This window comes from Andrena cerasifolii, chromosome 8 (assembly GCF_050908995.1).
Source record: "Andrena cerasifolii isolate SP2316 chromosome 8, iyAndCera1_principal, whole genome shotgun sequence".
Classification (NCBI taxonomy): domain Eukaryota; kingdom Metazoa; phylum Arthropoda; class Insecta; order Hymenoptera; family Andrenidae; genus Andrena; species Andrena cerasifolii.
This window is the reverse complement of record NC_135125.1, coordinates 13,295,382-13,322,978: the sequence shown is the minus strand read 5'-3', so window position 1 is coordinate 13,322,978 and position 27,597 is coordinate 13,295,382. Positions and strand designations below refer to the sequence as shown.

At 42.7% G+C, this 27,597-nt stretch overlaps 1 protein-coding gene and 1 long non-coding RNA gene across 8 annotated transcripts in view; both read right to left on the bottom strand.

Moving 5' to 3' along the window:
* The window catches only part of Raskol (Ras GTPase-activating protein raskol), a 365,041-nt gene that overhangs the window by 159,932 nt on the left and 177,512 nt on the right, over nt 1–27,597 (bottom strand). The window lies entirely within an intron of this gene.
* LOC143372678 (uncharacterized) lies at nt 9,152–25,774 on the bottom strand. Its single transcript, XR_013086328.1, has 3 exons — nt 24,628–25,774; nt 15,296–15,412; nt 9,152–9,443 (listed from the first exon to the last, which is right to left on the bottom strand). It is a non-coding gene; the product is annotated as an uncharacterized LOC143372678 (long non-coding RNA).

The following is a 27,597-nucleotide window of genomic DNA, read 5'->3' as shown; positions in this document are numbered from 1 at the left end:
CCTGGCTCGCGTGCGAACCCCGCGAATGGCAGCTGCGAATATTTACATTTGCGTTAATTCGGCCTTCCTCCGTTCGCGCGGGCAAACAGAGAGGGAGGCGCTCGCGGACTCGCACGGCGATGGCAAGCGGAGCAGACGGCATTTATCTCTTACCGTGGCCTGCACTTTACCCAGCAACCGACTTAACGCCCCTCCGTCTCCCCTTGTCACCTCCTTTTGCTCGTTTCCAGCCGTTTTCCGACAGTGCGCCAGGCGCGCCGCGCGTGAGAGAGCGCCGCGTTATGGTTATAGCGCGCATTATTTTTAGCGGCTGCTGGCGCAATGGCTATCATAGTCGCCCGTTTCGTTGGCCGGGCATTAAAGAGGCCTGCACCACTGGCCAGGCCCCATCCGCGCTTTGCCATTCACGGAGGAATCTCGCTGCAAAAGGTCAAGATCAAAATCCGATGATTACACGGGGGATGCCTCGGTTTAATCGATCCACGCAACTCTCCTCGGAATCGTCCGCGATAGAGAGCGATGTCCCAGGGGAAGGTTGAGGCGTTTCGAGGGAAGTATTACGCGGTGGATGTAGCTGGATTATGGGCGCAAGCGATTGCGGCCTTCGAAGGTGGCTGTTACCTTCTTTTTTTTCTGGTGGCATTCGGGTTTGCGCAAAGACGAAAGCGAGAGCGTTCTGTGGATTAATGCAATGAAGAACGGGCATGAGGACTGTAGATGGGAATGTAAGTGGTGAATAGAACCTGTGAGAAGGAAAGGGTTCGTCTGTAATCGTTTCTCAGATTCTCAGTTTCAATTTGGGTTGTAAACCAGTAACCCATTGCTGTGATTACACACAACGTACCTATGTGTCACTGTATAATGTCTTCCTCGAAACCCATCGACTTTCATCCGCACGAGGACACAATGCAGTCAGAAGAAAAACGGCCTGTGAAGCGATTGGCACATAGGTGGTGCTCTGTTGCTTTCGGTAGACAGTTACTTGTACAGTTTAGAAAAACTGTCTCATAAGAGAGTCAGCGTTGGGAGAATTGGTAACGCGGCTAGCCAGTGCACAGAGAATCCGCAGATCTTGGCTAAGTGTCCCATCACCCGAGGTTCTCTTTTTCGCCTACAGATACAATTAGATATTTAAAACCGCGATGCCCAGCGATACCTAAATATACCTACAAAAATTCGACTTTCCTGTGACTCTAAAAAAAATCAGTATGGACAACAGTTTTAATTCCAATCCGTTCACGTTTCGTTTCCCTCCGTTTTTCCTCGCTCCACGGTCGAGCAAAACGAATCAGGCCACGTGCAAGCGAAAACGCAAAAACCGCGGGGCAAAATGCAACGGGTAAAAATCGTTTCTAAATCACACGGGCTGCAGCCTGTCTCCCCGCAAGAGGCCGCAGAAAAACCGTGGAACGGCGGCCAAATCGGTCGCCGCCGCGATAAAGCGAAACGATACCGGCGGATCGCGCATCGATGCCGCTGATAAATGGCGCGGGACCATGCAAGAAGAATCCTCGCCCCGAAGTTGCGCAATTTCTGAAGATTGCCCGCGCAATCTCCTCCGGCTGAAAGGGCGCGGGAAGCGGCGAGGGTAATGGGGGCTACATGCGAAAATATGTTTACTCCGTGACACCACCGCGCGCCACCTCCAAACCCACGGCTCGTCGAGAATTACTGACAACGCGTACGTAGAACTTCCATCTTACAGAGAAAGAGTTTTCCGCGAAATGGCAGCCAACTTCGACAGGGCAGACACACGGGGCCGTTCGGCGAGCACGGTTTCGCCGGAGAGGGGCTTTGCACGCTTTCCACGTCGCGCTTCTTGCACGCCAGCCCGGTTATTGTGCTTTTATTCTCGAAGGAGCAGGGCATAAAGGGAGATGACAGAACAAAAACTTCTCGAACGCTTTCACGATCCGCCCGTTCTTTTTTACACTGTAACTGAATATCTCTTAGGCGAACGTGTTGGTTTACGTGAAACGGATCCTTGGGTACGAATGTGGCGTGCAGGCAGTTAATGAAAATGGAGGACGCTGCTTTAGCGTTGGCTTCGAGCGATGCAATTGTCGCGGAAGATTAAACGAACTGTTTTATAACAGCGTTTTTTAACCGCATATACATTAACATACCGAAATTCTGATGCCCAATTTAATGCGATCATAGAGGTCAGAATCTGTTATTTTATACTGGGACGTTATTATAAAATCAGGTGATTTCTAAAGATTCAGAATACGTGGAGATGCAACTTTCATTCGGAAGGGAAAATTGCGGAGGAAGATATCTCCTCTCGCGTTAAAGTAGCCAACCGCACGATGTAAACTGTTTACTTGCACATCCCATGATACATATTTCGAAGATTGGCTGGGACTAAAAAAAGGAAATTTACTCAAGGACAAGAGTTTATGTAAACCTTCCTCGTCGTTTATAAATAAAATCGATTCAGGCAAATCGTCCTTGATTTTTATTAATACCCGCTGCATGTTTGCGATAAAGCTGTTGTCCTTGCCTTTACGACACGAATTTCGGTGTACCTTGGAATCTCTTTTCTTCTCCTTAAACGTTTTTAGTCTCCGTTTTCCCCGATCGTCGGAAGAGAAATGGCGAATCATCCTGCCATAGGCGTAATTAATTTAATTAACCCGCTTCCCAATTACCGCAGCGATGATACCGCGCGGAGAGTTTCACACCGAATCTCATTAACAATGGTAAACAGAAACAGATGCAATTAACCGTGACTTCCTCTCCGCGATTAGACGACATTTTCTGCGGACTCAGCCGTTCGTTGTTACCGTAACGAGGTTCCTTATTATTCTACGCTAAGTGCTCTCTTCCTGCTGGTTCGCCATTGCTTCAGCACTTGACCCGTTGACACCTACGAAATTACCTTCGCGTTTGATGCCTCCGCGAGCGGAATATAGATGAAACAAGGTGGAAACTCGATAGGGCAACGTGAGTTCGGTGTAAATGGAGCAACGCGAATAAAGGAGCGATGAAAATCGAGGCAAACGACCAGGCGATGGTAGACGCGAGAAGAAAATTCAACACCTCGATGCACTTGGGAGCCCTTTCCCATGAGATATTACTCTGGCTCACGACTGCTTTTGCGAATACTCTTTTCAGCTAAAAACATCGTTAAATATTTATGCGAATTCGAGAGGTCACGTCCATAGAGACATGCATTTCCTATAACCACGTGCTTAATACAGTGGACAGCTTCAGAATAATTGACAGATACCAAGATTTCATAATGTCGAACCTGTGAACCGCAGGGATTATTACAGAAATGAGGAGCTCAGTGGAAAAGGGACACATACCACATCTATATAGATTTTCTGTTTTTCGATCCATCAAATTTCCTGAGAAAATTATTTTCCCTAAAACTTGTTTTCCTGTAAAACAGTATTATCGCATGTGACTGCTTCGATTGGGCTCCTCAAGTTTAAAAAAATACAGAAACAAGGTACAAGGAAACTCGTGGGACCTGATTTATCAGAAAATACATCTGCCAATTCAAATACCTTCAATTCCAAACCACTTATTGGATAACACACATTCGTTGTTCATCTACGGACATAAATTAGACAAAGTGAACCAAATACCAAAATCTTCACGGTGAAAAGCTCGTTGCACTTAAAATTCCCCCTTATCCCTGCATTGCCCTTCAAACCAAAGAAACTATAATACATTATAAGATCTCCCACAAGAAACTTCCAGTTAAGCTTCAGGAGACTCAATACCCAAAAAATTTCCCTCCAACTCTTCCCTACCCACGTACCCCAAATTTCCACTCGTTCCAAAGGGCTTTTCCGCTTTCAACGACACTCTTCCAGAGCCATGAGTGATTAATGGCGATCGTAATGCTTTCCAGGTGTCACAGGTCGTCGAGATAGATTCCTCTTGAGTTGGGCGGACCTTGCGACCCAGGAGTAGCTCGAGGTGCCCCGTAATGTGTGCACGATGAAATATGCACGATTCACGTTTCCAAAATGCCTCTCGCCTGCGTGGCGACCTACATACACGCGTGGCGCGTGCACGCGCGCACGCCTGGCCCCGATGCACTTCTGTGCGCCCGCATCAACGGACGACAACACAGGACCACGTAACTTTGGCGCATTAACCTGGCTGCTGGCCATGCCGCGTCATAAATACGGGTTAACAATGCTCATCGGGTCGCCGAGGCTCCTAGTGACAATATCGTACGGGGAGAATCGGGCGTCGCGAATCTCAGACGAATTCGCTGGGTGGTGGGATCGAGCGAGCGTCGCGACGCTGCTGGAAGGCACCCTGCATCGCAAATGGTCGAAACTTGGCCGTTTGGCGGTCATTAGAGCGAGGGAAGCTTGTGTCGTGGCCAAGGGCGATGCTCGGGGTGAAAATGTGTCAGGAGTGGAGGGTGCATTTTGCTCGATCTAGGCTTTGTTTTGAAAGGGAAGATACTGGCGATTCTTCGGGGTTTACGGTGCTTATTAGGGTACGCAAAACGTGGGAAATTATCAGAAGTGATCTTATGTGAGGAACGCATAAACTTCCACAAGGATTGAGCAAGACACGTCAATTTTTCGCGAAAATGTAATGAGAAGTAGATCATTTTCTGCAAACGATGCGAGGGATTTTGATGAAACTGGAGGATGATGTAGTCCACGTGAAATTAGGGGGAGTTTAAGTCATCGTTTTGTAGGTTTTGAATTTTTTTACAAAATTCAAGTCGTTAAAGTTTAGTACTTTTTGCCCATTTTTGGGAGAACAAGATCTATCTATGAATTCTTCTTCGGTTATTTTAATCAAGAAGACTTACCCTATCTGAATATACATGTTTAGAATAAGAACTCATTCTTGCAACATGAAGATTACAAAATCTTATTTTTCCCCCTGAAAATATGACTAAATTGTTTGTAGCGTTTACTGCGAAATAATACTTTGCATGAGATGGTCACCTTGTGGCTGATGTCACAATGAGCTGTTAAAGGCCGAGGTTGCTGCTATCACAAATGCAGGCTGCACACGTGATGCACTATTATGCAATAGGGTACTAATGAAGCTTCGTTACCTTGAATTTTGATGCCAACGTCTTCCAGGAAGTAATTCGTCGCGTTAGAATTCTTAATTAGGTGTTCTCCACTTTCACGTCACAGTAGATAATTGATAGAAAACGTGATGGATTCTCCTTGCTGGGTGGAGCTTAGACGTTTGAAAAAAGAATCAACCAGACGTGGGAGAGACAAAATTAAATTGAAGAGATGGGACACGTTTCGTGTGGCCCTTCGCGGAACTAAGATCGAGCACGTTTGGCGAGATGAGGGGATCGAGGATGGGTATTTTTACGACGGCACGGATAATTTTAGCACCTGGAGAAAGGTGCTCGAAAAGATTCTTGCGAAAGCCTCGCAGAAACAGGGTGTGGATCGAGGACTCTCGTGTCGAGTAAGATATCTCAATTACCGTTTCATGGTTTATCTCTTACCCTCTGAAAGTTAATAAAGCGGCTTGAACTGAATTACATAAATTATAAACGAATTAAATGTTTGAACATACTCTTGGTACAAGGCTGCTTTACTTTCTTTTTATCCTTTCGCCAAGTTGTTCGCAATTAATGGACAATAATTTAAATACCGAAATAACGAATAATTTTAATTTGGAATAGATAATAGGAAATTCAGTTTGGAATTGAAATGTGTTAAAAAAATTCCTCGTAAAGTCTCTATGAAAATTAAGTTATATTTAATGTTACTAATATAGTAAGTGCCAACATTATATTTAATTATTTAACTAATCGTTTCTGCTCTTGATTCAAAATTTTCAAAAATGTCACTTGCGTTCCTTTGGTTCTAAGTGCTTCCTACTATGTACCTACTCGAAATAATTAGAAGCAAGTACACTGAACGTAAATTACTCTACTAGACATGGTTATGTACTTCTCTCAACACGAGTGAACGAACGTGGCGTTAAATGAATGTTATCTCCAATCACAAATAAATATGAAAAGACACAAAAATTATGATACGCAGACAACATTCTCGTACAATTCCCAGACAGATGGAAGTTTCTCAATCTCAACACCCAATGCAACTAATTTTTCCATATTATTTAACGGTCCATTGTTCTCTATTTTTCCATCTCCATCGTATTATCACACCCTGATGTATCATATGGGTAATAATAGGTGAATAAAGTTCCATTGTTTGAACCAGGAGTTACGTAGAACCAAAAACTCAAGCACGTTATTCTAGTGAGTTTCGCGAACAACTCGACTCCGTTTCCACGGGAGAGCTGTAACTGTGGCTTCAGTTCTCTATTCGAAGTTGCATCAATGAAATCGTCGTGACGCTTCCTCGGGGTCGATGCCAACAGCTAATTTCCATACGAGCAAAAGTTACACAACGAACGTAACGTTTCCTAGAACTTCGTCGTGCAACCCCCCTTCGCGCGAAACTTAATAAAACTAGATCAGAAAGTGGGGTACGGCTTCGCGAAGGACTAAAATGTAGAAAATTAAGATCGTGTCAGGAACACAACCTGTCACCCGACTAAACAGACACTTTGCTTCTGTAAATCTATCGGTCGCAGAGTTTCTGTCGCAAGCAAAGTGGAAATATTGGAGACAGTAAAATATAGAGAAATAAAACTCTGACGTGGAGATAGAAATGATCAGCCATCTGAATAGTGTATGGATTCTGGGATAATAATCTGTGATAGTCATTTAGAAAGATAATAATTAAACGTGTGTCCACTTAATGGTTACGTAATGATTGGAATGCAATTTTGGAAGATTTATTAAGAATTCTTCCACTTTTATTAAGCTTAAAGCATCGACTGACGTCGGTGTGTCTTCGCGTCGATATTTTCTGGAGCTTCGCGACTTTTACAACCGCGCACTGCTCAAAGTGTTAAGGAAATCGAGGAGTTGAAACGGTAAACGACGTAAGTGCCAGTAGTTAAAATTTTTAGTAGAAACAAAAAGCGCATGTCTGTTCATCTTGTCACTTACATCATTTACTTACGTTTATCCGAACTCGAGTGGTTATCGCTATGGACTTTCAGCGTATACCACCTTTACAGATTTATAGGGAAATAAAAAGATTACGGCCGCGAAGATTGCTGGTACTTTCATCGTTTTCACCACAGTGATGTTGGCACTTACGATTTTAGCTCTATCTTGCGATAGCCCTGACAGTTAAAATAAATTATTCTATATAATAAATATCACACAGTTATAATAAATTATTCTTTCCACTGAAGAAGTTACTGGTTATTTTTTTTTGACATAGTTTACCATTTCAACTCTTCAATCAGCAGACCATTTGGATTTATATTTTGACGTTTCTGGGAGGAATACGTGCCACGTGAATCGGTAACGTCATCAGCGTGGATCGAGGTATATCCCGCAGCTATCGACGCAGAAATTGCTCGGGATTCGAGGAGCTAACTACCGTGTGCGATTCAGATAGCACTCGAAATCTGGGGCAAGTTTAACGAGTCCTGCAAAAAGCAAAGTTACCCATTTCTCCCCGTAAAAGCCAGGTCGAGTGGCACTCGTGGCCGCCTTCGCATCGCCAGATCGACACGCCACTTCGCGCGCGCTAAACCGACTGCGCGGATCTCTTCACAAAACGAACAGACGTGTTTCGTTTCATTGGGCGTTTAAACGAAACGCTGGAATGAGGGCGAACCCATCGACAAACACGGAACCATTAGCAAAGCGGGAATTCTGCTCCTGCATTCAATCGTTACCAGCGAGACAATCCACCCTGCTGAATAATTTCGCGCGTCTGCCATTAATCCCACTTTCTAACAACGGTGAGTGCGCTAGTTACCGGTAATTTTGCATCGGCACAGGTGGTCCACGCTGTGCGCAATGATGTGTTAAAAGCGTGGGAGACGCTACTTATAATTCCGCGAGCAGATGGAGCTCCAAGTTTCGTCTTGTCTCTGATTTTTTGGTAGGTAGATACTAATATTAGTATTGGGCCACGTTTTCTGTAATCTGTGCAATGCCACTTTACAGTTGGTATTTTTACTGGATATTTATTGGTTATCTTGGTTTTTATATTTAATCACGTGCAAGATACCGAGAGAAAGCTTGAGGCATTTAAGGATAATTGAAGGAAGCTAATTATCAATCAAAGCTTTGAGGCTAACTGCAGGAAGAAAAATTGAAAAAGAATTATTCTAAAAATTCGGGGAATCCACGAATCAAATTTAACCCTGAAAGTTCCTCCAACAAAAGGAAGGAAGCGTCATAATAAGTACTTTGCTCCATCCGCTACTGAACAGTTGCAGATGCAGAGAGATGAAATCGTCTGAAAATGATACAGAAACGAGGGAGAATCGTGTGCATATGGGAAATTCGCTCGAAGGACGAGGGGTTCTGGATTGCTTAATTATTCTGTATAGGAAAAAAAAAACAATAGAAACAGAACGTTGGTTAAGTTCGTGGGTCGAAAAAGGTACCGCGGCTTATTCGTTGCGTGTGGAGAGTACGCGAGCGGAAATACGCTGGTCTGTTCGTTTGCTTCGGCAAACAGCAGCTGTGAGCGTAATCGCGGCCACATATGCGCCCATTTGAATAATTAAGCAATAGCCTTACGCAAATCAGTCGGACACAAATGGGTTCTAACCACCGCAGGAACGAGGGAAACTGATAGAACTGAATATCGTCGGCATGCAACGATGATAGAAACGATGGAGGGCAGAGTTTCGAAGTGAATCAAAGAAACGCTTGATAACTAGATATTATTGATCCAGGTGGTGGGAATACATGCTGCGGTATGAAGTGTGACTTATCTCCCTATTTTATTAAAAAGGCAAATTTGTAAGGGCTAGTAGAGCAAGATTTAAATTATTATAACGCGCACGTAGAATTTAGCAACTTTCGAAAGAGCAAGCAATAGATTTCTGCGAGGGTCTTTTCACACGAGTGATATTTCAGACATTCTATCTTTTTTTTTAAACCAGCATGATCTATATCAAGTAAAAATATCTGAAATAGTAATTATCAGCCGCAGAAGTGAATAGTGCGAAGAAGCCTGAAAACCCCATTAGGTACAATTTAGTATCTAGCTGTGTGAACCAAAGTGCTACAGCCGCAATCTTGGTTGGAGCACCGTCGCGATCAACATTTTTCTAATTAATACCAGAACTGGGATTGTTTCCCAAGGCTGGCGCGTTCATAAATACGAGCCAAGGCGTCTGAACCCCCTGTGTTCATCGAGTCCTTTGGATCTACCCACGATTATCGAGGAAACGCACTGACGCGTTCTCGCGGAACAATCGCATTTATAATTAGCGCTAGCACCGGGCATCCTGTGCCCTGGTGTGAAGCAAAATGCGCAGTTAAATGGCGATCAGCACCGCGGCTGATCAGCTGACTCAATCTTTACCTTCGTCATGCTCCTGCACCGTTATCTCTGGCGGGAAGCCTCTTGGCAAGGACCACGATTTTAACTCACCTGCAACAGAAATGAAGGGAACAATATGGTTAGAGACATTATAAGCGTACAAATTAGATGACATATTTAAAATTGCAAAATTTCCAATATAATAAGTCTGGTATAACTGCTCTCAAAGTTGATAAAAATATTGTCTTTTAGATTTAGAGAGAAATTGGAGTTGCCATCGAACTATCGATTTTAACCAGCTGTAATATAAATAATTCCCATTGTGATTGCGAGTTAATGTATTCTGCTTTAATTGATATCTAATCTTTGACAAGTTGCAACAGTTCCGAAATAAATGGTGATAATTTTCATGCTTTTGTTATTAATATCACTGCGAAATTTTATGGAGACTGTCTCCTATTTGTCTACTCGAGATAATCGTGCCGAAGCATCCGTTTCACAATCACTCGCACTGCTCTCCACGCTTATTCTCCCCTTGAACGAGTCGACAGCCGAAAGGGTGGGCTCCAAAATTAATGAAAGCGTTTCCATTGAGCTCGACTCGGGTCAAGTGTGCGATACAGTATCGAGTGACCGTCCAAGCGAGGGCAATCTGACCAATTAAACCAATTTCGACACCCCTCTGTGTGCTTTCAGGTACAGGGTCGTACGAAAATCAAACTAGAGTACACTGGTCTGAAGGCTTGTTTCAAGTGCTGCGATTTCCTTACCGAGTTGCCTTTAGAGAGGATTTGTATTAACTTCCTGAAGGAGTTATCTGTTTTCTCCTTTTAAGTAGATATTCTATTATTTATTATTTAGATTACAATTAAGTACTTAAGTAGTATTAACAAAAATGGTCTCCACATTATTTTACGACTCCCATCACTATCTTTAGTAGCAAAAATTTTGAAATAATAATATACACTCTATTCAGTGAATATTCCTACTTTGTGCTCATTTACTTTGCATTAAATTGTTAAATGGATTAACTAACAAGTGTCGACATTAAACATCTAACTTTTCTTTGAAAATTACTTACCTCTTTGAGCTTTATTTTCCTCCACACTAATCTATTTGTATAATAAATAATTACTATATCTAGTGTGTCAAATTAAAAAGACATAATAGCACCGCAATTTTAATAAACATTGCCATTTCTAAAATTACCTCCCTCCAATTGGCAAACAAACACTGACCACTACCCTTAACCAGATTCATTGCATTTATTCAACCTCTCTAACAGAAATAAATACCACCTCCTCTCAGACTCTGCAACAGTCGAGCAACTTCCACGATTTGCACTGTTTGAAAGTTACAAACGATAATCGTTTGTGCTATTACTTGCTGGCTGAGTTACGAGTGCAAACGGCCGTGCAACGATGCACTTGGCGCGAACGATGCAACGATGCAACGCTGATGCAGGATTACGCGAAACAATTAAGCCGCTTCGATGGCCCTGATCTTTATCAGACTGATCGCATAATTCGCGGTTTTCCTCGTGAACAATTAATCAGCTGTCACCTCGATGCCCCGGACAAGAGAACATTGTAAATATTCTCGCGACTGCTATCATTATTTCGTTAATTATTGGAATTCAATGCCCCCGGAGTTAATTGAGCCTTTATCTCTACGGAGCATCAGATAACGAGCAACTTAATTGCACGCCTCGTCCTATGATAAAATATACATACAATTAAGTCAGCGTCTTAAAATACAAAAAGGAAAACTTCCCTGCATCGAAGTTAATTAAACTAACATCATCTCTAGCCACGACAAAACTACGATTTTGCGTTATGGTTTCGTCAATTCATTTAAAAGTTAATCACCAAATTATCGCTGGAAAGTGCAGGATAACAATGGGACCGATTCGACGTTGCGTCAGCGTTTTCGTTGTTTGAAAAGATTAATTAACCTGCTGTCACTTCAAAACATGGGGGAGCACGTAATTGCCTTCATCGTTATTTTACCAGCTGTGTGAAGAATTAATTAAAAATCGTCATGACATATAACCAGAGCAAAATTACCACATTTTCACTTGCTTCTTTAAAGCTTTTAAAAATACAGACTAAGTAGGTACACCGAAAATTGCTGAAATTAAGCAAATAACAATTTGCATCGCCAGTAGACAACTACGAACATTTAATAAACAATGAAGGCACAAAATTAATCAAACGATTTCTCAAAAAATATCAGAACATCAAATACAACAATTCCTCCTAAACTGATTTCTTTGAATTTGCTCTCAAAAGAAGCTTGCATTTCTCGTTCATTTCTTACATTTTCTTTTTTTTTCTTATAATATAATAATTCTTGCGATCGTTAAGTTCGACGATTTACATACCTACCCACATAATATAAAATCTTTAAATGCCACTTCGCCAAGTGAAATGTTTGAAGAGAGTTAAGTGGCTAGTGAGTTTTAATTAAGACCTGTCCTTTAAACGTCGAATGGGCGAGGCTGGCTGATGCGCCAGTGGCTTCCATAAATCGCTATAGATAGCACCCCGCTGATGACACCCAGTGTCACCCACGTGTAATTCAACGCTTATTTGCTAACAACACTGGCACCGAAGGAAAATGAGGTCGCCGTTAATTAATTCACCTTTGACTTTTGCCCGCCTGTCGCGCGCGCGATTCGCCGTTTCGCGTGCCGCGAAATTGATTCTGAATGTGGCACGCCGCGGGGCCATTGTTTGCGGCCCGTCCAAGTTGCTGTTTGTAAAGCCGCGTATTCACCTGCGCATTCGCCCCGAATGTGCATTCGGCGCGCACCGATTTTTTGCTCGTCCGGTGTTCGGCGCGCATTCGGGCCGATCCGCTTGTTGGCGGTCCATCAAAGCGCGCATTCGGGTCCGAACAATACCATGAAAAGGACGCCGCAAATTTCACTCAACCCCGAACGCGCGCCGATTGCGCGCTGAGCTCCGAACGGGCAAAAAATCGGTGCGCGCCGAATGCACATTCGGGGCGAATGCGCAGGTGAATACGCGGCTTAAATCACCAATCGATTCTGAATTCGGCGATGGACTTCGCGGCTTTATTCGTCGCGCTTCAATAATTGGAAATTGCCATCGTTCGATGGGACAATGAGAATCGTTGCAGCGGTTCATGACGTGAATTGGAGTAAAGTGGTTTATGCATACGTGCAATCGTTTCCACATGGTTCACTTGGGATTTTTTTTCTTTAATTTCCGAAGGGTCGAGTGGTGTGCAAATCCTCCATGCAAGGGCATTAATGAAATGTTTAACGATAAATTGACAAATTTTGACACGTATGTGAATATTTATTTGGAATCTCGTTGAATCCAAGCTTCCATGTCATTTCCTCCTGCCTAGATGGTTTTTAAGCGAATCTGAATTTCGAAATGAAGATTACAGGCACACATATTGTCACTGGAAACTTAGTATATCAAGTATTTATCTCATGCAGTCTGTTCAGTACATAAAAGAAATTTCAACTTTTTTCCACAAAACTGCCTACGAAGGCCTTTGGCATCGACGCGAACGGAATTAACCATAGGAGAATGAAAACAGGTCGTATGCATGAGGAGCTGGAATCCTCGATTAAGAACTTCACAAATTTACTACAGAGAAGACGTCTCCAAAAATGAAAATGAACACATTTAGACTCCCCTAGCCAAACTTGCAACCAAAATTATCAGTGCCCATATACGCGTATGAAAAAGGAACAGATTTGCACAATTTCTACCTTGTTCCTACAGAGCATCTTTCTACTAATTTCATAGTGCCATTTAAAGTAAACGAAGAAATTGATTATTACAGTGGATTACAAGAAAGAAGCATCAGAGGGTGGAATCATTATAAATTAAACTGAATATTCCAATAAATCTTGAGAGTTCATGAAAGGGGAAAACGAGAACAGTAATTTAGGACGTAAAATCTGAGTGTTTTCTTGGTAGAGCGGTAAAAACAGCAGCTCAGGTGAGAAAAGCAATTATTTTTCTTCTAGTTTGGAAATTAGTATGCAGCTCAGTCATTGTTTCCCATTCTGGGACGGTTTCAACGCTCAACAGTGGCAGTTTTGCGTAACCCGGTGAAAGCTGCACTCACTGCTCAGAGCCTCCTCCAATTTCCACGCGACTGGTCTACTTCCATCGCCCCACGTTTCCCGCGCGATTTTTCTCGCAGATTGCATGTTCTACAAAGTTTACAATCGTTTGACAGGGGAATAGAGAATTAATCGCGCCCCGTTGCTGTATATTAAATTGCACAACAAATCGACGAACACTTAGCAGGCTATTAAGTCTTCACGCTTTCTTGGAGCATGGTACAAGTTTATTAACGTACCCCGAATAAGTAGACTCTCTTCTTTTTTCTCACTTTGCAATGTTGCCTTTTAAATCCTTCCAATTACCATGCTTAGTTGTTTTATTATCATGTTTTGCTTGATATAGAGTTTGATTAATTTTAATAGTATTTAAGGAGTATTCTATTTCTTTTTTGGTAACTTAGTTATTGTAGAATAATTTATGCGGAACTAATTAACGGGTTTTGGGGTGTAATAGCTCGTAGAAATTCTACAATTCTACAATATATTGTAAACAAATTTTGCTTACGTATGAAAGTAGTGACTTAACTGATTTTCAGGGAAAGTTGGACTTACACAGATTTTTTTCTGAACCCTTCATATAAAACAGATGATCTTAACTCTTCTTAAATAGACGATCAATGTATCAACTTTCCCCATTTCACCCCCTTCCTTGTAAACAACACCAAGCACCGAAATCAAGTTTTCGGTAACCCAAATCGACGTAAGCCAGAAAAATCCGTGGAACAGCGATTTTCGGTGAAATTCCACAAGGCCAAGCTTGTCCGGCATCGGCGCCTGGAATTGCTTCAAAATGGACCGGAATATGGGTCAGCATTTACACATCACGGTGCTGGAATACGAATGCCGCAGTTCCACCGGGGGAAATTCTTTTTGCATCCCCCTTTCGAGTGCATCGAGGCTGGGTTACAGCGTCTTGCTTCCTGCACCCGTCGACCACGGTTCGGGCCCGTATTGCGGTGATTCCGTTGCACCAGTTTCCGCCCCCTGCCCGCCAATCGCGGCGCGTAAAAATACCGCTGGCCGGCATCCAAACGCGCGCTCTTCTCGCGTAAACATTCGAAAAAGTGTGGCACGATGTTTCCTCCGCGTAACGGTCAAGGAACACGGGGAAAATCGAGCAGCTTCGAGGAATCGACTCCCCTTGGCCTTCGTTTTTCTCTTCCCTTCATAAATCACCTATTCCAAGCGGAAACACTTCGAAAAATACGAGGATAAAATTAGGAGCGTCCGATGGAACGCTGAACAACTGATGGGAACAGAAGGGCTTCGCTTTGGTTTCACTTTTGAACGTTTTCGAAACGCGGTGTAATGTAGGTCGCGGGGACGATGCCAAACATGGATCGCTGGAGATGCTGTTTTCTGGATCGGGAAGTAGTCGTGGTTGTTTTTATCGTTTCTGTTGTTTTCCCCTGGGGATCGAGTTTTATTGGATTCGGAAGGAATAAGCGAGATAGGGAAGAAGGGGTTGGAAGGTTTCTTTCTGCAAAAAGGCTATTGCTTTCGGTGCATTTCTCATCTAGGGTGTTTCGATGTTTTTTGATATTTTTGGAGAAGGAAATGGGACGTTTGAAATTGAGTATATTGATACAGGTACGCTAAATAATCTTTTGACTGGCGACTATTTTTTGAAGAATGGAATCTCTTCCTTCGGGTTACAAATTATTAAATTTTCCTTTATTTGAGATATTTAAGAAATGCAAATAATTATAGTTTCGCTAACCACCCATGAAAATTTTAATATTTAATATAAGGTGTACTAAAAAATTTGATAAAAATATAAAAGTTTTGTGATTGACTGGGATACCAAGAATTATCGTAGGAAAGCTAATAATTATAATGGTCCACTTACACTCCACGAAAAGATGATTGGGATCGTGTTCACACAACGAAGACATATCAGGATCCAACGTGTATCTCTTTTGGAACCCTTTCCTGGGAAGGGTGGAAACCCTTCTTAGCAATGGCGCTACATAAACATTATAACCACATCAACGCAATTCTCGTTACGCTGCAATAAGGGCAGAAGTCAAGCGAATTTGCAAAAGAATACTGCCTTGCTCGAGCAAAAAGAGGTAAAGAATAAAAAGTCCCATACTGCAAAGCGCTGCAAGCTACGAAAAATGTCTCCAATAATCCTCGAGAGATGAAAGAAAGCAGTCATGTAAATGCAAGCGAATATTTACAGCAGAAGTCTTAGCAAATAATATATAAGTTAACAAACTTCAGCACTGTCATATTTTTCATCCCCATAGATTAGACGATGTACAAAATTCGAAACAGTAATGATTGCGATACAAACGTCTAATGGACTCTATTCACAAATCTCGAAATCCTTTCGTCCTGAGAGGCAAGAAAAAGTTAAAAATTAAAGAGAAAATTATCGCAATGTTAACGAGATTGTGAAAATATTCCCTTGAAACTTTTCGCAAGCAAAGTGTCAAAGCGCATCTCCACTGAGAACCTCTGTCACTGTCGCAGATAAGAGTCGCAAAACACGGAAACACGTCCGTAAGCCTATCTGCAACGCACAGTGTGCACCGCGGCTGCAACTACGTCTAGCTAGATCGTGTATGCACATGCACCACACGCGCATCACCCTCCATTCATTTCCACGGAACAATAATCGCTGCGCTCACTCCGATTCAATTCGCGCCCATTCTCATCGCATTACAGTTATTTCCATTTGCGCCGTACAATGAGAAACAGTTTCGACTGTGCATTGTAAGCAGTCGGTGTCTTTTGTCGAGTCCACGTGTCTGCGTTTAGAAAGCGCTTTCGGGAATACACAACCAATTATCTTTCATCTGGGCTCGCCAAAGTTGGTCTAATCAGTACGTACTAGTTACCACCAACAGTTAATGGTGATTTCGATTTCTCTTTTTAATTGTCGATGCAAAGTTGATGAGAATTCGCAATGGAGGGTAGTTTTTTTTTAATGTTTTATGGGATTTTGTGGAATGACACGACTTAGATTTGGCTAATGAAATAGTAAGTAGAAAAGTGTGAAATAGCTGATTTTATAGGCTGAAGTGATAACACTTTATGGCCTGTTGATGAGGCATAAGGTAGCGGATTCTGTTTTTGCAGGATTTTAGAGCTTTACCGTCAATGAAGATTAGTGTTTAAGTCACTTCTGTAGTTTCTGGAGGAAAGAGATTCTAGAGTTTCTAGATATAGCGGAAAGGTGATGCTTTCTAGAACATTATCCTTCTAGCGATAAAGGTCCTGCTCAAAGATGTACAAATTCAATTAGTACAGTGCTTATAGCGAAATGTTTTCATATTGAAAAATTGTGATAATTTTCCAACAAGACAGGAACAATTTTAAAATTGCTGACAAAGCTTGCAGAATCTGATACACGTCAGGTTAAATGAATCGACTACAAAGCACATTCAGATTATTCTCTGAACCCACACATCAAATCTATTTCCAGATTGCACGCACGAGCGCTGTTGCTATTATCTACTAGAAGCAGTTGTCAGGATTCCACGCGCAGGGCAGCGCAATTATCAGTACTAAATTTCTCACGCAGAACGATCGAGTCCTATCTCAGCTTCGACATGCTCATCGATTTCGTTGCTTCGTTTCGATCATCGAACGCAAGCTAAATATCGTAACTCCCCAAGACGAGGCCCCTTTCCCTCCTCTCCGACGACCTAACTCGAGATATTACATTTCCATACATTTATCTGACGCGCCAACTTCCCTCTACGATCCAGTTTCCGACTATTCCATTAACCTACGCCACTCGAAAACTCGAAGACAGGTATCCCTGGGGAGATAGAGCTGAGATGGGGAGACAGAAGACGTCGCGATCGATGAAGGCTCATGAATCTCGCGATGGAACAGTCTTTTATCTTCTACATTTTACCGTTCACAGCGAAAACACTGGAGTCTTGTCAAAATATGCCCTGTCTAACATCCACAGGATGACAGGAAACAAAGAACAACTGGGAATTCAGGAAAATATGAAGAGGAGATGATTTTACATCACATTCGGAGAAGGCAAGTTTAAAAGTTCTATGAATGCATGAATACTTACTAGGAGCATCTAATTAATGACATGTTTATAGCAATTTAATTGGTTCCAACATTTTAACAAAAATTAAAAATCCCTTAACAAAGGGAAACAGTTTTTTCTGTGTCGGCCAGTGGTTTCAGTGTGATATTTGCTACAAATGGGCACACGAAATTTGCGGAGCTGCAGTTTAAAAAAATAGTATGTAATAATATAAATGTTTCGAAATTGTATTTCTTTAGTTTTATAATAAAGACACGAGCCCGGCTCGTCCCTATAGGCAAAATGAGGCGGCTGCCCAGGGCGGAAAGTTGACCAGGATCACAAAATGGTCTTCTCGGTATGAGGATTTTTTAAAACGAAGTTTTAAATGAAATATTACAAGTTGCACTATAAATATTTTAAGCTACGAATAAAAATTCAGAGTAAGATCATCAAAAAGCCGAAATAAATGATTTATAATACATTTATTTATAATGCCAAATTCGCCTAGGGCGCAAAAAAGGCTCGAGCCGGGCCTGCACGAAACATAAACCATTTCTTTTTTATCTATAACTAATGAGAAACAAAAATATCAAGTACTCAAAGGAGTAGGCGAAATTAGATGCACTTACAATTATGTTACCTAGACATATCAGTTCCTCTCGAGCAAGATTTGACAGTCAGACTGTCGTGGAGGACACTAGTGATCACTGCTTCGAATTTTTTTAGAACCTTGTAATATACTCAGCTCAGAAATTACTCACGCTTATAAATATTTTCTGCTTTTTCCTTCTGCATACACCGTATCACTCTGGCTTGCGAAAGACTACGTCACCTAATCCTGAGACCAATGTGTCATCTGCACCCAACGAACCTTGCATTATCGCGGTCTTGATATCTCCGAAGCTTGCCCTATCCTGCCCTCACTACCATTTTTCCAGCTGACCTTTAAAACCCCTAATACATTTTTCACTAACGCTCAGAATCTTCCAGTCGTCTTACTAATTCGTTTAAAGTTCAGAACGTTCTAATAATAAACCTCTTATTTAGAACAAACTGATGGTTCGAACTTCCCTCGGTCCATTACAACCCTTACAAGCAGTAAACCCTCAGATCTGAAAAATTGTCCACCATATTACGTTATGTAGAGTAATAACGTGTAGCAAGATTTAAAAAAACGCCCCTTTGAGTCGGTCAGATTTTTGTAAAGAGCTTAAGCTTGTTTCCTTCTCGAAGTAAACATTCGGGGACATTTGGACGCTGCCTTGGACGCTTTCGAGAAAATATCGACGTGAATGCACGCGAAATACCTGTGCAGGGCGCAACTCCCTCGGCGTGGATACACGCCGACGCCACTCGGAAGAAGTCGTCGGTACAAGTGGATTCAATAAGGAAACGTAAACGATTTCATAATCGAATTTGATTTATAGCTAGTGAAGCGATGTATAATCGCCTGGTGGATGTGAGTCGGTCGAATGGCTGCCGGGAGAGGAGAAAAAAGAAAAGGGGCGAACAAAGGCGCGGCTGGTAATGAGGAAAGACCATCAACGACGTAACTACGATGCACTTCCTGCGAGGAGCGTATTCCTGCTGGCCGTACAAGGAGGTTGAGTCATACGACAACGTAGGAGGAGCAAGATGGACCTAGCCCACTGTCCGATAAGACGGTTGCTCCTCCGTTGGTGAAACGATGCGAGGCTGACTCTTCCCCTCGTTAAATCGATGGCATTAACAACTCCATTGGGTGGAAATAATCTAATATCGTTAGAGGGCTATTACATCAGTGGCTCGACAAATTGAATATGTAGAAGCATGGGGGGAGATATTGATGAAATTGATGAATTTACATTGTGCATGTAGTTTGCCTGGAATATCTTGAATCTTTCATGAAGCAGAGCTGGAGATTCGATAATATTCCGGTATTTACTACCGATTGCTTATCGAATGACTGAGAAGCCATCAGCGATCAATTTGAATCTCTTGTAGAATTATCAATTTAATTATTCTTTAGAACATCTTTGATATTTCGTCTCTTGGATGTTTTATATCAAAAACATCCAGATAGCTAGATATTAGCAAGACATTATCATCGGTATTAAAGAAACACATTGTCCTTTGTAACGAAGACAACGATGACCCTAAAATCTCTAAATCCTCCAGTTCAGTTACCTTTTCATCATCTACCAAAAATGGACATAATCTCCTTTCCGAGACAAATCAACAGCGGATTGACAATAGGTGTTCGATTCCTCCTATCAACGCCCCGAATGGCATAGGAATACTTCATCGAGTGAAGCACACCGCCGTCGACGGGGAAAGTTCGACGAACCGACTGTCTTCACTCCTTTCGCGATTATCTCGTCGCTCTTTTGGCGTCCGCAGCTCTTCCGTGAGCCAGACTTCCTTCTTGCAAACGACAGATGTCGAGACGAGAATGAGCGGGCAGAGAGGCCTGGCAACCGTTCGACCGAAAGGGAAGTCGAAGACACGGAAAGGAAGGAAGCGGAAGAAGAAACCTCGGCTGGAACAAAGCAGCCATTACTCTCGTCCCCCAGCTGACGGGATAAGTCATAAAATCGTTGATTATTATTGCGGCTCTCGCGACTGCCAAGCAGAATCGTTCGAGACAGAATTGAACGTCGCTGGAAAAGACTTACTCATCGGTGAGTTCTACGACGGAGTCGTGGAACTGAAAAGCAGTACGAATCGGAGAGTTTTATGGAACGATGCCTATTGATTTCGTTCTCCTTGCAGCAAGGATGACACTTCGGTTGCGCAGGAACTTTTTTTCACTTCAGAAGGTGTTTGCCGATTCTTCTATCGTTGGTGTAATTAGATCAAGCGAGCAGGCCAAACGTGTACGAGTCTAATCGAGTTCGAGGCGAACAAGCTACAGCATTGCAGTCGCAATTAAGCAAGAGTATATACCGGTGGTTAAATTATACACCGTGTAACCAAAGGACGGGCCCGTAGGATCGCGTTACAGCTGGCTAGCATTGTCTCCTTGAGTTACCAAAGCGCCAAGTATCGCAACTAGGGTCGCCATTTTCTTCTCGTCCATCTCTTCTTCTCGACTTTGCGTGAGGCCTTCTGAAACTCGAGCTCGCCCCGAGACGATTAGCAGCTCCATGGGGAAAGAACAGTAGTTAAGAGGGAAACATTTCGTTAATCAAAAATGGTTCAGTGATTAATCAAACTGCTACTCAATTGTTAAGCTGACCATAGTGGGGTAGATGTGTTTGGAAGTACACCTTTGTTTGGGCGAAATATTGAAATATTAGGGGAAGTTTTTTGGTATGATTCTAATTGGGAAGTTTAATAATCTGTGAAGCTGCTGTGAAGTGAACACCTTATTTTCATATAAATTTGTAAGATCGTCAGTGAATAATTAATGGAACTTAAACTCCTATAGGTAACCAAATCAAGGGAATTACAAACGAGAGTCCCAAGTTGCCTAAAAAAATGAATTCCCAAATTCCACAGATAAACTTCAATGCACCAAGATTTTATACCATCAAACAGAAGATAGTTATTTCAGAATCACTTTCGTGAACTCCATACCTATACACTTGTTAGATCAATGATTAACGAATACCCGTGTGAAAGGAGCTGCGCACCACATTCGTTGACCCAAAGAATGAAACAATTTACACCTCACCAATCGCTGAGAATAGATCTTGCTTTTACGCGGAATCTATCATGAAAACGATCCGCAGAATCCACGAACAATGCGTGTGTATCTCTCCCGCGAGCAGCCTGTATAAACGAGCACGAATCCCAGATGCCTGGCCCAGTTGGACAGCGGTTTCAAAGTTGAATCGCAGCCGACAGTGATTTTTAATTAAATGTACGGACGTTTCAATTAAAATCCCCCGGTGTCGGCGTTTCTCGCGGCGCTTTCACCCTCCAACCCCCTTGAACCGCCTTCTGTTCCATCATCTCTCGTCTCCGTTCAACGAGCACGCCCTTTGATTGCTGTTTCCCGCGTCCCCGATCCGTCCATCCTCCCGCGCGATGTTTCAGCAGATGTCGCCAGACCCCGAGCCACCCTTTCGCCATCCATCCACCCCGCGATTCCTTTCGCCGTGCGCGCAAAAACGACACACCCGAGCATCACGCCGCGGGAACGCCGGGGACCAAAGGGAAATGAAAATTTTATGACGACTGGAAAATGGGACGGTTTTTGGAGCAGGGGTTTTGAAGATATTGCGTGGGGGTACGAGGAGATTAAGTTTGTAACGTGTAAGTTGGAAGGGGAGACCATGAGTGGTGGGAGAATGGTTTTTAGGATTTCTTCGGGGAAGTTGAAAGGGACAAGCTGGGCACATTTTCCACGGATAGAGAATTAATAAGAGATACTAGTAAAATATCAGAAATATTTTACAGTGACTGGTAAATTAGGACATCTGTGGAGTAGGTTTTGGAGGACATTGTGTAGGCGTACGAACAGATTAAGTTTAGAAGAGTTGGAGAAGAACCCTTTTTTTTAGGGGAAGTAGAAACATAAGTTCTGTGAGCTGACGAGTGTCAATGACCCTTAGAAGATTAACTAATGGCTTACTAATGTCTGATGAATCTCTCTGCAAATAGCCCACTGATCTTATTTAATTCTAACCTTCCCTTACAATTCATTATGAAATGAAAGACTGTAAACGAGGAGTGCAGGGTACGTGAAGCTGAACTGAGTGATTTCTAAGGCATAGACGAGACGAGTAACAATAATATAATAATTCTGTATACATCACACCACCTCGTCATATGAAATACCGAACAGACATTAAAAATAAAGCACCGCCAGTATAATAAGCACTTCCGTAAGAAATCTCCCACGCTCCCTTGCCAACGTACCCTCGAAAGCGCTAATGAATGATCGAACAAGTCGGATGAAGAATAAACACGCTGGAAGGAGACCGTTTTCATCGCGAAACAGAAAAATTCGTTCACGAGAGGATCCCGATCGACTTCGTAAACATGTCACAGTGAGCTACGTTCGCGGGCAGAATCGTGCTGTTATTTCATCGCTAATGAGGATATCCACATCTTGTTTATGACGACGCTACGCATCGCTATAATATATCAACAGGCTTGTCCAGCGGCCACGCTAATTACCGCGATCGGCTCGCGCGCGCACGCACAGAATCGGCTTTCGGACGTGCAATTAAGTTCTTCCTTCAAACACGTGGCACTTTACGCGGGCCCATCTGCTCGCCAGCGATCTGTCTGGCACTGGCTAACTAAGGGAGGGTACACTTTCGATTCGCGTTATTGTTAGATACTGTGATTTACTGGAGGCGCAAGAAGATGGCCTAAAGAATCTCATCCGGGCGTTTACTTCGATGATCTTAGATATTTAACTGACACGTAAATAGTTTAGCACATGTACCTACTATCGTCGAAAATTTTTTATTTTTTGGAATACTATCAGATGAGAATACATTAAGGATTTGTTACAGATTATCGGTTGTTGCAGTGTTTGCTTGAATAATCAGTGCGTTAATGTTTTAGCTGCTGAACAACTAACAGGAAGTTAGAATATGCTTTTAGTCGATAACGGTACGCGACTCTTCACTGTAAAGTGAGGTGGAATACGACGATGATGTAGAGTTACTATGGAAGAAGGATCAAGGAAGCTGTAAAAGAGAAAATCCGGGATTTGGCGAATGAAATGTGGATTTGATTTATTACAAAATTCTAGTGGAACTTTTCGACGTTCTGTTATCCAATTATGGCCACCAGAAGTTCAGATGAAAATTCTTTTCGGGGCTTTTTGGCCCTCTAGAAATCAAGGAACCTGAGAAAAATGGAATCCTTCTTTTGCGTTACGATTCCACTCGTTTCGCGTTAAATCACCAAGCGAAATCATGCACGCGAAAATACCCACGCACACACTTGCACACGAATGCACACATAGGCGTATAAATGTTCACGGTATTTAATGACGCGGGACAAACAGGCTGTGGTTTCCATTTCCGCAAAAATACCAAGCACTTTGTAAATTACGCGCTCCGTGGCTCAGCTATGCGATTATTAATAATCTAGTTGCTGGTGGCAATGATCAGCATTGAAGGCATATCTCTGAGCAAAGTTTAAAAATGCAGGCAAGTTGGAAAGTTAAATAAATGAGGCTCTATGAAATGGGAAAAGCGTAGAGAGTAGTAGAAGCGGGCTAGAAATGCTAATAAACATTAGAACCGTTAGAGATATGATTCTGAACGCAAATGTTGTTTCTATTAACCTGGCCGATCGTACGGCTTCGAGCAATTATCATTTTTAAAACAGTTAGTGACGAAATTAACGCGTTCTTGTTCTAATTCTAGTGTGGGTACTTTCTCCAGTTTATGAAGAATCTTTAGCTCCTTAAAAAATATTGTAATTATTTAGCAGAACTGTTTACTATTTAGGTTCCATTAATACTAGTCGCACCAGTGCATTTTATTAAAAGAATATTATTAAAGTATTTTTATTAAAGTACACATAATTCTGTGCCACCAAAAGCACATTCCTTTTGTAGATTATTATTTTACTATTCCTTTAATTCACTCCTGCGGCTAGTAATAAACGTGAATTTAATATTTCCTGGTGGTTTGTGAAAACGATGTGTCAACCAAACAGTTCCACGGAAACGTGATTCACTTGGGCCTGTATCAGCAAGAACGATTACTCTCCCACAGTAATTTCACTGGAGATTTGTTCCGATATAGCCAAACTTTGAAAAGCTCGATGAATTTGAACGAAAGCAGAACTCGAATCGACGCGAGGTAACGAAATCCAACTCAAAACGCAATCCTAGAATTTTTAAACAATGCGATCGAAACCTTAACGGTTCTAATGTCTAACCACATGGTTTGTTACTTTAACCCTGCGTGTTTCACAATAAATCAACCCCACCGCTACAATTTAATTACATCATAATTTAATTCTCCCAGAAATATATCAAATTATTTAACCACAAAACAGAAACCTTGTTTCTATATTCCAAAACTGTTTCCAATCCAACCCTAATTCCAAAATCTCACAACCACCCCACTAAAGCACTTCTGAAACCCATAACCCTCCACCCCAATTTTAATAAACACCAGTACCCGAAGAGTTAAACTCCAAACCACCGATCACCCAATATAGAAAGCATCCCGAAATCTTAGCCAGCAAAGAAACCCCGAAAACTGCACCCCATGACTTACAAACACTCCCCTCATCGCTCTCCTCCTTGCCACTCAGGTCCAAGTGATTCCTCTTCTTACGACGCACAATAGAGTTCCACACTTTTTTCCGGCTCATCGTGAAGACACCAGCAATTACACCCTCGATTTATCCGTCGCACCCCCGACACCGATAATAGAAGACCCCTCTGTCGCCAGTATTTACCTTCCCTGTATCACGTGTCGCGCCCCAAGAAACTGGGTTAATCGACTCTTCCTCCAGACGAACATTCGTTACAACCACGTCGTTATCGAATAACAATTACCGTCCCCTATCGCACCACTCCTACGGTTCCTTCATTCCCAGCACGCTTCCCCACAATCACCCGGACTGTTCGTCCCACAGTGCCCAGCGTCCCAGCAGAAGACGTCCGTCAAGATCGTCCACTGACTCGGTACTTCGGATCGGACACCAAACGGAATAACGGTTGCGGCTTGGATTGTCGTGGAATCGGCTCAACGAGTTTTTCGCTGCTCCCAGACGCAATTAGGCGATCGGCGGAGTCGCGGCAGGCCCATAATTAGCCCGTGGTTCGCCTTGGATGTCGTTCGATCCTCGACCAAGCCGCGCGAGAGAGAGCAAGTTCGTGGTTACACGCTCGAAGCAGCGAGTTCGCGCGCGAATGGACGAGCTTGGCCGTCAGCCGCGAAAAGCAATGCCCTAGCGCACTTGTCGAGCTTTATCCAGCCAGATTTCCCGGGCAACGCGATGGTCGGTCACGTTCCACGGTGTGAACGCGCTTGTATCGGCAGACCCGAGCGCACAGGAGGACGAGACGGCACTTTTATCGCACATCCGCTCGCGAGGAGTTCAAAACCTTCCACGCCAATCGGCTGCTGCGGAATCGGGGACACGGTGGGGAGAGGTCGCGGAAAATCGGCTGCAACGGGCTACTGCTCGATTTTCAAGCGACCTGGAAAATGGAGTGTCTGGCTCCTTTCTTTTCCTTGATGGAGCAGCGTGGGGATGTGGTTCTATGGGGATTTTTAAGAATTGCTTGGGGACTAACCTGACGATGGATTTACAAAATTTTTATTTAAAATTTAAATTTAAGAAATCGATTGTAGATAGTAGAATTAATAAGTAAAAATTAATTAATTATTTAATTAAAAACGTTAACATTTTCACTTCAAACCGCCTCGGGCACAAGCATATTGTAGTAACAGTTCACTGTAAAACCAATCTTCATGAATTCATATTTCCTGAAGGAAAATACTAAATGAAATAAAGATTTATAATTTATATTTTGTAAGGGTTTTAGTCATTTTAATTTCTTTTTTACTTGGTTTTGTATGCAGTATATTTTATTTTGTTATATTTTTGTAATTTCCTTGATATTAAAAAACCTGAAAATTTTTAAAGTGAGGATAAATATTCTTTCACTGTTTTAATTATACATTTTTTTGTAAAATTAGAAAACTGGTTTAACCATTTTTTGGGGTGGAATAGTGAAATTCGAAAACTGATGTTTTCAAAAGTAGCTTTCTGTATAATTCCTAGTGGAATTTCAAATTCTGTGCAGCGTGTGTTTATATTCGATTATTAAAAAGTTTCCATTTTCTCAAAGAGAAATCAATTCCGTTCGATCCGTCGCCACACTTTCTACTCCCAAGTACAGGAAACATTCGCCCAATTAATTAACACATTCGTCGACCGTCGCGAAATTAATTTCCTGATTAAAAGTCACCTGCAATGATAGACCAACACAAATACATGACGTCGATCACATTCCGCGTGGCCTCGGTAAAAGTAAGAAAGTCCCGTCACTGGTTTCAGCCTCGACACGTCACTTTTCCCCCGTTGAAGCTGCAAAGCGTGCAACTAGGGCCATTATAAACGACACACACCGCCTCGCCACTTATTAATGACATTCATAAATATTCAACCGATCTCCGCTTTCACGCTAACAACGCCAGCTTCCGCTCCAGCAGAGAAATCCGCGCGAGAAACACATGCTCTCGTGTCGTTTTCTTCTTCCACGACTATCGGGGCTCGCGATTGTTCCCCGCCGATCGACGAACTGTCTTCGACGAGGTATCGCGGCAGAATACGCGTCCTTGGGATCCACGTCGCGATTAAACAGCCGGAGGATATGCGGTTGTCGGTGACGATAAGTGCCCCGCCTCGCAGGAAGTCGCTCTTCCAAAATAAACGAGCGGATTAAACTGAGCGTGAAGCGACGATTGCGAATTACTATCGTTTAGGCATCGCTCCGGCCTTTCGAATCGAACACGCTGCACCACCCACTTTCGAAACGCGCGGCTCCAGGGATCTGGAGCGAGCGGCGTGTTGGTCATTGGGCAACGGGAATCGGGGGACTTCGATCTTACGTGTATTTGGGTAGGCAGAAGTGTCTCAAAACAGAGCACTGTTTTCTTCCACGTAAATCCGTTGTGATTGAAGTGCTGCGAGGTTTGGGGGTGTCCTGGTGAATGGAGCTTCGGCAAAGAGATTGCGATATGAAGGATTGGGCGTCAGACAGTTCAGATTTAGTATGTTTGGGTTCGGGTAGGTTGGATGTAGTTTAGTAGGAGAGATGGAGAGTGGAAGATAAAGTGGAATGTTGCTGTCTAGTGAGGTGTGCAGATTTGTAAACTAGGGAAGCAAAGGATGGACCAGTGATGTATTAGGTCAGTGGCCTATAATAAGTACGACGTGGGTGTAAACGATGAGACGACGATTCACTAACATCGTATGATGTCAACTATGTGGTCTATGTGGTGACTAGGTGGAGTCAGGATATGAAGTATTCTGTTGCTGTTTCGGAATTAAGCACGATAGATGTATGATTCGTATGCTTCCAGTGATTTGTAAATGACAGGTATCATGAATTTCGTGTTGCAAAAGGGAACGACAGAGAAGCAGCAGATTGAAATAGGAATAAAGTAACCCGTGGCAGGGGAAAAACTAGTGATTCACGATGAACCGCAGTAATGTATGTACATCCTGCA